Source organism: Parasteatoda tepidariorum, chromosome 5 (genome assembly GCF_982258835.1).
Source record: "Parasteatoda tepidariorum strain Cologne lab strain chromosome 5, Ptep-v5.0, whole genome shotgun sequence".
Lineage (NCBI taxonomy): Eukaryota > Metazoa > Arthropoda > Arachnida > Araneae > Theridiidae > Parasteatoda > Parasteatoda tepidariorum.
The window spans coordinates 120,879,770-120,893,164 of record NC_141759.1 but is presented as its reverse complement, the minus strand read 5'-3'; the positions used below and the strand labels follow the sequence as shown (position 1 = coordinate 120,893,164).

At 28.4% G+C, this 13,395-nt stretch overlaps 1 protein-coding gene across 1 annotated transcript in view; it reads left to right on the top strand.

Annotated features, from left to right (window-relative positions):
* Window positions 1-7,923: 7,923 nt before the first annotated feature.
* LOC107456784 (putative fatty acyl-CoA reductase CG5065) overlaps window positions 7,924-13,395 on the top strand; it is a 31,844-nt gene continuing 26,372 nt past the window's right edge. The window contains exon 1 of the mRNA XM_016074732.4: window positions 7,924-7,952. The gene's annotated coding sequence lies outside the window, so the exon portion shown is untranslated. The remainder of the gene's footprint in view (window positions 7,953-13,395) is intronic.

Below are 13,395 nucleotides of genomic sequence, written 5' to 3'. Positions count from 1 at the left end.
CTTTAATGTTATTTACTTAGGATTTTTTTTTTTAATTTCTAGCAAGAAATTGGCAGCTTTGTTATATTGCTTCATTACATTTAAAGAAGTTTAATTAAATTAAATAATTTGTTTTATGTTCTAATTGAATAAGTCAGATGATTTAATGCAAATCTTTAAAATATGCTAATTCTAGATTATAAAATACTGCATGTGATAGAAAAAAAATTTTTTTTTAATGTAGTGGCATTCCTTCTTAAATTATTATTATCCAAAGGAATAAATTTTCAAAGATTTGTTTTAAAACTATTAAAATAAAATAATTCTAGATTTCAAGTTTTTGAAACTCATTTCCCATCAAAATATTTGCTGTGAAGTTTCACATTTTTTTTTTTTATCATTCCTTAAGTAAGGAAATATTAGAAATCCTTTCAAAATTTAAACTTGCTCTTAGAATATTATACTCTTAACAGCTAAAATGAAATCACTAAAATGTAGGTTCAAATGTAATTTAATCATTACCATAAAATATCTAAAGAATTCCAGAATGTAACCATACAGCGAAAAAAAATTTATTTTTTCAAATAATTTAAGAGGCTTTTGAGTACATAAGTAAAAGTGCTTTGTTAAATTTCCTTTGATTCTTAACCTGTGAAATTCTGAAAGTTTTGAATTCAAATTAAATGAAAAGAATTTTTTTTATTGCTTATTTTCAGTAAATAAATATTAAACATAAAATAATAGCTTAAAAATTTTTGTTGTTGGGTACTTTTTGAATGTTATATCACTTGAACCTTTGATTCATGTGGGATATCGAAAAATACATTTGTTTTTGTCCATAAGAATAGAAAGTGCGAAAAGTAGTCTAGTCAAATACTTTCTCCAAAATATAGCCAAACTCTATAAGCAGCTTCTTTTCAAACTCATCATTAAAAGAGCCATAAGTTCAAATGAATCAAGTGTTGTCTGTCATTTTCTTTTTCAATATATAATAAAATCATATTATGAATTCTGATTTACATTAAAAATTTACTTGCATTTGAAATTAAGTAAAAACTGTTGATATTTTGCCTTTCTTTTTATAGATTATGATTATTTTGACTCGTAATTACACGTTTATTGCATTTTTTTACGTGATTAATGTATAAACCTTTATTTTATGTCGATTTTCAGAGATTTATTTAATAACCTTACATTTTAAGATTCCTTTGTTCTATTACAAGAGTTCTACTTTCTATATAAAATGTAAATAGTTAACATAGCTTGTTTATTGCTAACAAGCATAGCATCTTACAAAACTTGATCTTAAACTAGTATTTTGCTATATCCAATATTATTCCAAACTTGGTATTCTACAAAATCTACTGTTTACTGAACACCTTTTTGTGCATTCTGATTTTTATTAATTTTGTTCAGCCAAATAATGCAATTTCCAAAATGCTTGGAATTTAAATAAACTGATCCTCAAGTGAAAAAATAAAAAAATTCTATATGCTATGAAGCCTTGAACTCTAGTAAATATTTATAAGAAATCATTCTGTGTTCACTTTTAGCTTTCTAGGCAATTAGCGTATTTAACTAATTCACTATTTTATTAGTTAAGGGATCACAGTACCCTTGCAACATTTTTTTTTAAAAACAGGTATAATCTTTCATTTTGTGGATGCTTGATATGCTCATAATGTTTTTTTGTTTTGTTTTTTTAATTTTAAAAAAATTCTAAATTTTTAAATCCTTAAGGCTCTTTTATTTCAACATATTTTCAAATTTTTTTTCTTAGTGCTTATAACATTCATCTTAGCAGTTTTGTGCATTCATTTGTTCATATGCCAATTTGAACATTTTTTATACATTTTGTAAAAAAAAGTGGGGAAAAAAAGGTTAAAAATTCCTGTTAGGTATATATAACATGCTGTAAAAATTGTAATACCTTATAAAATGCTTGTTCCATGCACAGTTTAAATAAGTGTATTATCCTTAAGATAAAAAAATTTGCTTCAAAGCTTTATCTTAAGTAGAAAAAATTCCTTAGGGATTTAATTAAGATTGAAACACAAAATTATCATCTATGAGAAAAAGCACTTTGAAGTCTGCTGATCCAAGTTTCTGTTTTAGAGCAATCTGAAATCATTCATAATTTTTTTTTTTTAAATATGGATAGAGAGATTATTTTTTTTCAGTGTATTTGAAATAGTTTGAAGTTTCATTTATAAGCAATAAAGAATTATCGATATTTTGGTCATTTTTTGGGTAATGTGACCCTTTAATTCGAACATAAAGCATTTATAGATATATTTGTTATTGTTACATTTAAATTATAACAGCATTTGTATCATCTTAAAATAACACTGAACATTTGTTTATCATCTAAGTGTAAATTTAAAAGGATGAAATATAAATTGCTTGGAACTCTTTTTATGCATGAAATATACATTTATACTAATGTAAAAAAAAAAAATTTAAACAATTTTTGGTTATTAGATCTTTTTCTTATAAAACCATTTATAATTCTGCAAAGCAATATTTTATTTCATTTTAGCTGAGCTTTTCCAAAGTCATTAAATAAAAGCTCTACATCTGTTTTTGTTAACTCATTTCATTGGTTTGTGTTTTTTAATGAGCTTTGTTTTAGTGCCTGTTTTGTGATATTTAAGTTTATTAATTTGTTTTATGAAAATTGTATAGTGATTTCATTAAATATTTTGTTGAAATGTATTTAACTATATTTTAACCTAATGTCATTTAATTTCAAAATATAGTTAATCTTTAGAAGTAAAAAAAGTGTTTTTATTCCCCTTTGACCATTTTTTTTTTTTTAATAAAAAATATTTAATATTTTAAAGGAAATATTTTTCAGCTTGAAAATTTTGAATTTGTTTTAATAAGCTGTTAAAAAAGATATCTACTGTAGTTATCCTGTATTAAAAAAATCTTACAACATATTGCATTCATGTGTGATTATAATTTATCTATATAGCTTTAGAAAGTGATTTAAAGCAGGATGTGATTTGTTTCAAACTTTTCGTGGAGTTTAACTAGTTTGCTTCAATTATTTAAAGTATTAATGTTAAATTTTTATAACTGTTCACATTTTACGCTTATTCAAAAAATTTTAAACAAAAATATTTTAGTGTATGAGATTTTTTTTTTCCTTAATACTTTTATTTTTACTGCAGATGTATAACTGTAAGAATGTTATAAATTTTTTTTTATTAATAATAAATGTGTTTTTTTAATTACGTGCTTTTTTTTAAAACTAGTATGTGAATAAAAATATTTAAAAAAGACAATGCTTCAAATGTATCAAAAAACTATTTTTATTTGTTTAAGAAACTTCATTTTATGAGATTTAAACTTCATCAGGGTGCATAGCATTTTTAAAAAGTGCTTAAAGGTGCTTATTTTCATTTTTTAAACGCCCTTAAAGATGCATTTTTCATCGGGTGTTATTAAAAAGTGCTTAATTACCTAAAATGATGTATTTTTTCTTTACATGCCGATTTTTGCCACGAATTATGTAAAAAGCGTCGTCTTCACATTGTTCTACTCAACAATTTCACAATTCATTCTACTATGGTGCATTTCAGCGGGCCGTCTCTCCGTAGGGTATGAAAGAGCCCATAATTTTACATGTCCGATGAAATGAGAGTCCGCATGTGCATCTACTGAGCTGGGTTCGGTGAGATTATTGCACACTCGTGTGCAATTATGCTGCATTTTGCAAGATATTCTCAATATGAGGCTTTATTTTCCACCCTCTAATATTGAACAGAAAAATCTCTCGATCTTTTTACGGTGGCTAATATAATCAAGAGAGTGCTTTCTCAGAAACTAGTTATTTTATCATGATCATGTAAACTTTTAAAAAATTATTTTACATTTTGTTAATGCATACAGTGCTTAAAAATACTTTTTGAGTGCTTGAAAAGTACTTAAAAGGTGCTTATTTTTTGTTAAAAAGTTTTGGCTACGCGCCCTGTTACTTTTTTGATGAAATTCTTGTGGGTTCGTATGTGTGTCTACTGAAGTGGATTCAGTGGAAAGGATGCATTTTACAGGAAATTCTCAATTTCAGGCTTCATTCTGAAATCAAACCAAAAAATATCTCGAATTATTTTCTTTAGCATGTTAGTTGCTTCTTGAATTAAAAGAATATTTTTAAAATTTTTTTCTAAGTTAATTTTCAGTAGAATAAATAAATTATTCTCACATCAATTCACTCCTTTAATTGCTATTAACTCTTTTTAAACCAAGCATAGAAATCTTTTAAAATGTGGTGCTATTTTAATTGAAATATGCTTGCATTACATTCATTATAACGCAAAAAAAATTCATGTATGAAAAATTATATTTTATTTAAGAAATAAAATGGTGCATATAAGCAGCATTCACTAAATCGATGAACAAACCAAGTTCAACGCTTGTTTTTTTTTATGAAATTTGTTTTTGTTATTATACTGACTTTATACTTATTATATCATAAAAACATATGATAAAACTCAAAAGGAATAATAATAAATTTTCCAAATAATTCATGTGTCAATAACGGTTTTAAGTTAATAAGCTAGAGTAGTTCAAAAAATTTCTCAACAGAAAGTGTTTGCTCTAATTGAATTACTAATATTTTATAGATGTCTTCAGAACCCTTGACAACGGCAGAAAAATATTTATTGAAAATGGGGATTTATGAGCAATTGAAGTCTATTGTTATTTCTTCCCTGAATGTGCGAAGTGGAGATTGAAATAAAGAAGTGCCCAATATTTTTATTAGTATAAAATAGCAGCACAATCATAAATTAGAATAGGGCTAAAACGATCTTTGGTTGCTGCAGCCAGAGAAATACGACAGTTTATAAACAGAGAACGTATTTCACCGTTGAATATAAAATTAATAATACTACTACCGAAACTAAAGTATGCGATTTTACTTGCAGTTAAATTATTCTAAAAAGAACTTTTTTTTTTATATAAAAAATACGGAAATACAAAACAGATACGAAAATGCAAAACTCAAACATAATTAGAAAAGTATGAACTGCATGACGTCTTAAAAACCTTTGCTGGTACTATTTGAATTTTCTGCTTGTGCAGAATCGGGGAAAACCTTGACAGTAGTGAAAACGTTTGGAACAGTGTTCACTAAAGAGTTACAGAAATCTAACCCAGAAAATTATTTTAACTCATTAATTATAATGGTAGCGAAATAAATATAATATTAGGACATTGATATTTATTTAAATTTCAATAATATATTGAATAAAATTGTAAGATAACTGTATTAACTCTTACTAAAGTTGCTTTCAGCAAATGCAACACTTTATTTTTTAATCTTGACGCTGGCAGCCTAAAACGGTCAGATTAAAAGTATAGTCAGGGCTCGAAAAACCGCCCGTCCTCGACGGTCAAGAATTCCCCGCGGACAACAAATTTCTTGAATCCGACGTCCGCGCGGACGGCCATTTTCCCGTTAATGTTCGTGATACATTTTCAATTTTTGTCATATTACAAGAGTCTAGCGCCTCACTTCTAAAATGACTCTCTAATCTAGAAATACTGCGCATGGTGGAATTTTCTCTGCTTGGGAGTACTGCAGCGGTTGAAAGAGGCTTTTCAGCAATGAACTTACAAAAAAAAAAAAAAAACATTGCGTACAGGTCTTAAACAAGAAGCGTTAAACGCAATCATGAACATCCTCCTAAATGGAAAACCCCTTTCAGATTTCTGTGCAGAAACCTCTGTCAAATCATTGGCTCGATTGTAGAACTGGCAAACGTCCTATTTGATGCATTTAAAAAAAAAACGCAGTACCCTCGGATAAATTGACATTCCAGATAACTTGACCTTTGTCATTTAAATTATTTCATAAAAGAAATAAATTATTTCATAAAATAATTACTAGGTTTTGCTATTAGTAACCTAGTATTTCTTTTATTACTGTATAATGTGATCCAAGTAACTACTAATTCATTGTGCAATTTATATAAATGTTTGTAAGAGAAAATTATATTTTTATTTATTTAGAAGCTACGTTTCAAAGGAGGACAGGTAAAATTTCTGAGTTTTTTCCGTGCCCTGAGTAGTATAGAGTGTTGTAACAAATTGGGTGAGTTCACAATTGTCATTCAATATTTTTACTTACGAAGAATATATTTTAAATTCAATATTTGCTCTCATCCGCATAAAGCTAAGTTCTAAATTATTAAGCAAATCTCTTTAGCTGTCATTCATATTAATGTAATTTGTACCCAAAAATATGTTAAGATCGGACACCGATTTAAATAATCCGTAGAGTTACGTTATTCTAATAATAACAACAATCCTCTTCCTATAGAAAACAAAATGAAAAACCTTAATAATAACAGTACAGACCTTTAAATTAGGGATACAAAAATAGTGATAGGAAAACAATCTTTATAGCTAAATATCCATTTTATGCTGATGACAACCAAACCAAAATGAATGTGGGAAAACTGGATTTTCCGACCCATTAAAATGCACCGATAACAATGGACATATTCATTAGACTTTTATCTATAGTTAGAAATTATTACAGTCGGACCCCGATTTAACGATTTTTTTTTTCAACCCCAGCAAAAACATAGTCAAAAATCCCTAATTAACGAATAATTAACCTCGAATTAACGAATTATTTCAGCATCCGGAAAAAATATTTTACATTAATTTTGATCAGAAAAATATTGCATTTTTTTGTAATTGGCAGATTCTAAAGGGAAAAAAATCTTTCCTGGGAGGAATAAAATAGAAAAAGTGCATATTCGTCTCAAACAAAAGAAAAGCCCGCAACAGGGAAAAACAAAATTCGTCGTGGGTAGGTGGGCAGAGTCAATAAGACATATTACACTTGCAAGGTCATTTTCCGGGGGGTTTGTCGCGTGGACTATGAGTCAAACAGGAATAGTCGTTTATAACTAGTAATTTTTAACATATATACATATGTACATTACATATATATACATTAACATATATACATAACATATGTACAAAAAAACAAATTTTTTTTGAACCCCGATTTAACGAATAAAATTTCCGGTCCCGATGAATTCGTTACATCGGGGTCCGACTGTATTTTTTTTGTCATCATCGTGTGAAGTATAACGGTCAATGAATTAAAAGATCTCTGGAACTTCTCTCCAGTGTGATGCTGAGTGGTTCTTAGTTTAATATCCCTGAAAAAACAATCACTGGAAAAGTAAATAAAAACTGTAAGAAATAAATGAGAATTTTACATTGAAATATATTAATAAAAGCTAAATGTTATTATTTCCTTTCAAGCGGGAAATAAAAGCGGGTGATAAAATAATTTCAATCGTGATCTCTTTCTTCAACTTTAAAACTACATCGCTAAAATTGAAATAATATTATTTTTAAATAAATTAAAATGAAATATTATTATTTTTATCAAAAAAATAAGGTTTTTTTATCCCCCACCCAAATAAAAGTTGAGTCATGATTAACTCAAGTAAAATTCCCGCTAAAACTTTTAATGTCATACGAAAATAATACTAATAGTACATTTAAAATGTTTTGTGAATAAATAATAGCTAGGAGTTGGGAGCTTTACTTCATGAAAGGGGTCATCTCTCCCTATTGGATGGGGGGGGGGCAATGAAAATGGTTTAGGAAAACGACTGAATTCATTTATAATTCATAGTAAATCGTCCAATGTGGAATTTATATTTTCAATCCTGTTGATGTTCATTTAAAACTATTTTTGTTTACATCATTGGAGGGATCAAAGCAAAGTGATGAGTCCAAATTGTAATCATCCAGCACCCTCTGGCTGTCTCCCCCCCCCCCCCCCTCTAATGTTTACTTCAGTCTATGTGTCGTTTCTAACTTCCTCCGAAGAAAGTTAATTCTTTGGAATTATTTAAACCGGTTTTGTTACGACCGACCTCACTCTTATATTTCTTCCGCAAACGGCACTTGTTGAGAAGCTCTCCTGCTCTTCGGTAAGTAAAAAAAAGATCTTTATTTATCTCATTCCTATTGATTTATATAAAAACTAAATTGATGACGCTACTTGATTTACAACATGTATTAGAAATTTTAAAACTTTATTTAACAAGCTTTTACGTTTCATTTCAAAGAAATTGAATGAATCCAATCTTATCTGGAAAATGAAATGAGTTGTAGCAAATTAATTTTGTGAGTAGTGATATATATCTGCATAATGAATTGCATTTTCCCCAATGTTGATCCCGATTTTTTTTTCTTCTTTTTTTTGTTTAAGGGAAAAAAATAGCAAAATACTCTTAGGAAATAACAAATTTACTCACGCAAAATAATTCTATTGTAATAAAATAAAATTTGCAGACTCATAAAATTGTGTTATGTTTGACAAAAAAAAATATAAAAAGCAAACTAAAACAATTGATATATATATATATATATATATATATATATATATATATATATATATATATATATATATATATATATATATATATATATATATATATATATATATATATATATAAGTATGTATGTATAAAGTTAAAATATTGAGAAAATATGCACAATAATAAAAAATAATGACAAGAGAAGAAAAATTATTTTTTAAAACTATTTAGAAATAATATTTTTTAATTATCTAAAAGGAAAAAAAATTATTAAAAGTCCGGAAACCAAAATAAAAAAAAAGATGTAATTTCTTCATCAGCTCACACGACTCTATCCGCAAAAAGGTATATATATATATGAAATGAAATGAAGTAACTGATAAATTAAGCCTATTAAAAAAAAGTTTTGTGTGAAGTATTACAAGGGTACATTTTTAATACTATTTTTAAACATATATTAAACACTTACTCGTTCATTAAAAACTAATAATAATTGAGAGAAAATTTGACACGTCATTTATAATTCATTTAAGAACTATTGTAATTTTACATTGTTCATTATTTCAAAGTGTTTCTAACTCAACTATTATTTTCAATGCAATTTCCTTTAAGAGTCGACTTCAATAATGAACGATTCTATGAGAGAATTCATTCATTGTTCTAATTATAATAAATTTCCTTTTGTACTTTAATGACATCAGAAATAAGAGATTATTTTAATTTCAAATAAACGTAAGTGAATTTTTTTTTCCTTCTCATTATCAATGACTGACTTTCGATTGCAATACTTTTGTAAAAATTAAAATGCGTGTACAGAGCACGAAATAAAATATAGATCTCTCTAATAACTTTCGATCTAAGGACAAAACCGGGGACAGAAGGTTCAATCTGCCCCATCTAAGTTGTAGAGGAATACTCTAGATCAGGGGTTTCCAACTGGCGGCCCGGTGGCCGCATCCGGCCCGTGGAGCCTTTTTTTGTGGCCCGCGAACTAAAATATATTAGTTGTCATTTTTTTGCGGACAATTTAAGTAAAAAATCTATATGGGTTTAAAATACTTTTCTCGTTAATAAAAACCTAATTTCTTCTTTTCAGTGAAATTTAACATACCAACGGTGCAAAAAAATTAATTTTTCAGGTTTTGCAGTCATGAAAATATTTATTAAAATGCAAGAATAATCGTGTATGTAGCTCCATTTTATTTCATTTTTTTGTATTTTGTGAATATAATTTAGCATGTGCGCATAAGAAATTTTCTCTCAGAAATTCTCCGATTTAACTTTTTGAAACCACTCATTTTGGACGAAAATATTAGCACACACATTTTTAAATTTAATATGTAAATATCTATTCTCTGGCGGTTACAGCAGACAAACCTCAATTTTCTCATTAAACATTTTGTGAGAGAACCATTTATGTTTTAATACCAACTTTTTTGAAGTTTTATATCTTAACAATTAGATATCTGTTGCACATTAATTGTTTAATACATAGGTGCACATTAAAGTTATTGTAGCCCGAAATTTTATTACTTATTTAATATTTTTAAAAATATTATTAATAACAATTAAATATTTTTAAAAATCTACTTCTTATTTTAATTTGTAATTCAATACTATATTTTTGTACAACTTGGTAAAAATCTGACAGTAATATTTAATGTTCCTTCAAACATAAAAGAGTCCTACATAAAAGTTTGATAAAGTTGCAGCCCACCATTTGTTTTCTGTTTTTAATTGTGGCCCCCGGCCTCATGTAAGTTGGAAACCCCTGCTCTAGATGGCCCCTATCATCAGATTAACTTATTGATTTTTTTTTCCCATCTTTTATTCCTGATAATTTTTTTTTTTTTTTAATAGTAAGCAAGTCGACTCGAGAGAAAAAACGTTGCTACGAACGAATTTTTTTCTTCTCTTTTGTCTTTAAAGCTCTATTTAAAAATAAAAGACGATCTATTGATAGATCATAGGCCCGTAACAGTGAATGGTAACATGTCCTGCTCTTCAACTGGACAATGGGTGTTATGAGCACACAAGCAACCGCGCAACAAAAAATAAATGCAGAAAGTGCTAAAGCATCTTATGATCGTTCATTCATTACAAAAATAAAAAGTGAGTCGTGGTGGCTCAGAGAATAGAGATTTCCTCATCCAATAAAGTGACTCGGGTTCGAATCCCATCGATGGCGGGTCGATACGCACCGAGCACAGCGCAGGTGTAAAATATCCTCAGTGGTGGAAGGATCATGGGTTAGAGCCTCCTTGCCGTCAAACTAACCATAGGAGGTTTTCCTCTCTATGTAATGCAAATGTGGGTTAGTCCCATCCTAAAGCAATCCATCAATAACAACAACCTACACATCTTTGGGATGAAACAGAAATAAAAAACAGATATATTTCGTGTAATTTTAAATCATTTTTAAAAATTACGTTGCAATAATGATGGTGTATTTTTAAAAAAAAAATAATTTTAACAATGGAAGTAATTAAAAAAATTTCTGTCATAAGATTTGTATCAAGGGAACCTCATTAACGAATTCCCTTTCAACAGTGGAGCCATTTTTCTTTGACAAAGTGGGTCAGATTAATATCTCAGAAGGGAAATGTCATGATTGTGTATCACAATTAAGATCGTTGCACCAACGTGGGTCTCGTTAAGAATTGCAATGTGACTTCTATAACTGAATAAATTATCTTTCAAATTTTTGATTCATAAGACTATACGCATGAGGAAGAAATAGTAGGGACATTGAGTGACCGTATTTTGAACTATTATTTTCCGCGATCAAAAAATCTGTTGAACTTGGTTCGAATCTAGGTTCTAAACTTTTCGAACCTCAATCATTCTATGAACCGTAGTATCGTAGATGTCGAACATCCGTGGTTCAACACACTCGATCTTAGTTCGAACACAATGAAGTTTTAGTATTCTTTAAAAATTGAAAATAAAAGACGTCATTTTTTTATAGAAATAATTTAATTCGTGAATCCTATTTTTAAGTACTATTAAATATGATTATAAATCACCTTTTTTATTATTTAAACATTAGTAAATTAAATAATGACCTAAATTTCATTTTCAAATTTTAGCGCTCATTATAAGATATTTTTTTATGATTTTTTGATTTGATTTTTGATACATTTTGATTCTAGCCATCACTTTCTCATATTACTATTTGCTAAGTGAGTTTGTAATTTATGTACCTTAAAATAAAGAAATACACACGTTTAATGAACACTTCATAATCTATTGGTAAAAGGAAATTTGTTTTCCATTCCATCTTTATAATAATAATGATTTATTCGTTATTTTACAAGAATAAAAGTGCGAGGGTTGAGACGATGAATGATTTATGAACTGTACCTTTCTGCTTTTAATAATCGCATTTTTTCTCGAGACACTTCAATCATTAAAAATATTTTCTATGTCATTTTTCTGCTTTGAATACATTTGTTTTATAATTATTTAGTAAATACAAAATTAGTGTTTTCTAAAAATAAAGTTAAGAAAAATAAGTTTATGCCATTTTAATGTGTGAACAACATTGTACATCGATGTATTGGCAGATACTTTCTTATAGATGGACAAAAAGCGCTTTTGTTATTCCTATAATATTTATGTTATAATGATATTATGTTATGTTACATAATATTGTGTTAGACATATTTTCTTCGCCTACTTTTCATAGGTGTGCATTGCACACATGATAGACATTTAGTTTCTATAACTGTTTTTTAATATTTTTTTACCGCCATTGTAATATAGGATATATTTTAATAGTGAAGCTGTTGCATAGTTATTGAGAAAGTATTTTCGTCATGACTAAAAACTATTTATTAATAAGTTGTTCCGAATGATAGGATTCTTATTAAACTAATGATAGAACATGTCCGGTGCACACATTTATTGTAAAAAATACAACCATAGACTTAGAAAATGTAGCCATGCTAGCAAAAGAGAAAAAACAGAATGAGTCACGAAACAAAACGCTGCATATTCAAAATGTATGGAGCGTTCAATGGAAAAATTGAAAGGAGAAATTTAAATCAAAATCAATCCCAATAATAAAAAAACAGGTGCAAACTAGCATTTAATGTGCACATTATGACTCAAAACGTAAAAATGAAAAGGAAAATAAAAAGGCAAGGCAAGAAAAATATGAAGTAGAAACAGGAAGAAGGATAAAGATTTCAATGCGAAGTTTAACAACAAGAATTTCGAAATATCATCATAAATGCAAACAACTTATTTGGAAAATATAAGTCAATAGTCAGAAATATTTTTCAGTCTATTTAAACTATGGTTTAACGAGAAATATAGAATTGATTTTTTTTTTTTTTTAACAATGACCAAATACTTACTTATTCATTATGCAGTAGCTTGACTAAATAGTTCCAACAACGATTCTAGTATAGTTTGTCTAAAGTAAGAGCTCCATTCATCTGGACCCATGGTGGTGAGTATGGTCATGATGAGGCAAAACTATTTCAAGTAGGGGTCACTCTATTTAGGACATGTTTTGGGTCGGCGAGAGCAAGGGGAGTTCTGTCTTAACCCTAGAAGTGAAGAGAAGCTGAATGCTCTATTCTTGTTTCCATAACAGCACACGGACTTTGTGGCGGGGGAGGAGTTCTTACCGTAGACAAACTATGTAAGGTGGAACGGAGTGAGTTAAAATGCCCACCACAGGATAAAAATAACATAAGCAAACCTCCACGTTAGACGGAAAAACCAATCAGAAGGTGCTATGGAGTTCCAGATAGGAACTCTAGTCGCGGCCCCTGAATCCCACACGAGATAGGGTTATTCCACTTCTTTTGAAGGGTAGAATTTCGACTAGAACATAATAAATACTTTGAGCACACATCAGCACGAAAGAGATATACGAGGGCTGTTTGAGTAAGGGACCCTTTGAAGATAAAAACCAAACGAAAGAAAAATTTTAAGAAGCAAATATATTTTTAGAATCTATATAGATTTCTCCTTTTTTCAGCATTTTTGAAAAGTTTGTTTAAACACTTACACCTAGATTTAGAATACCCTCTTCATACAA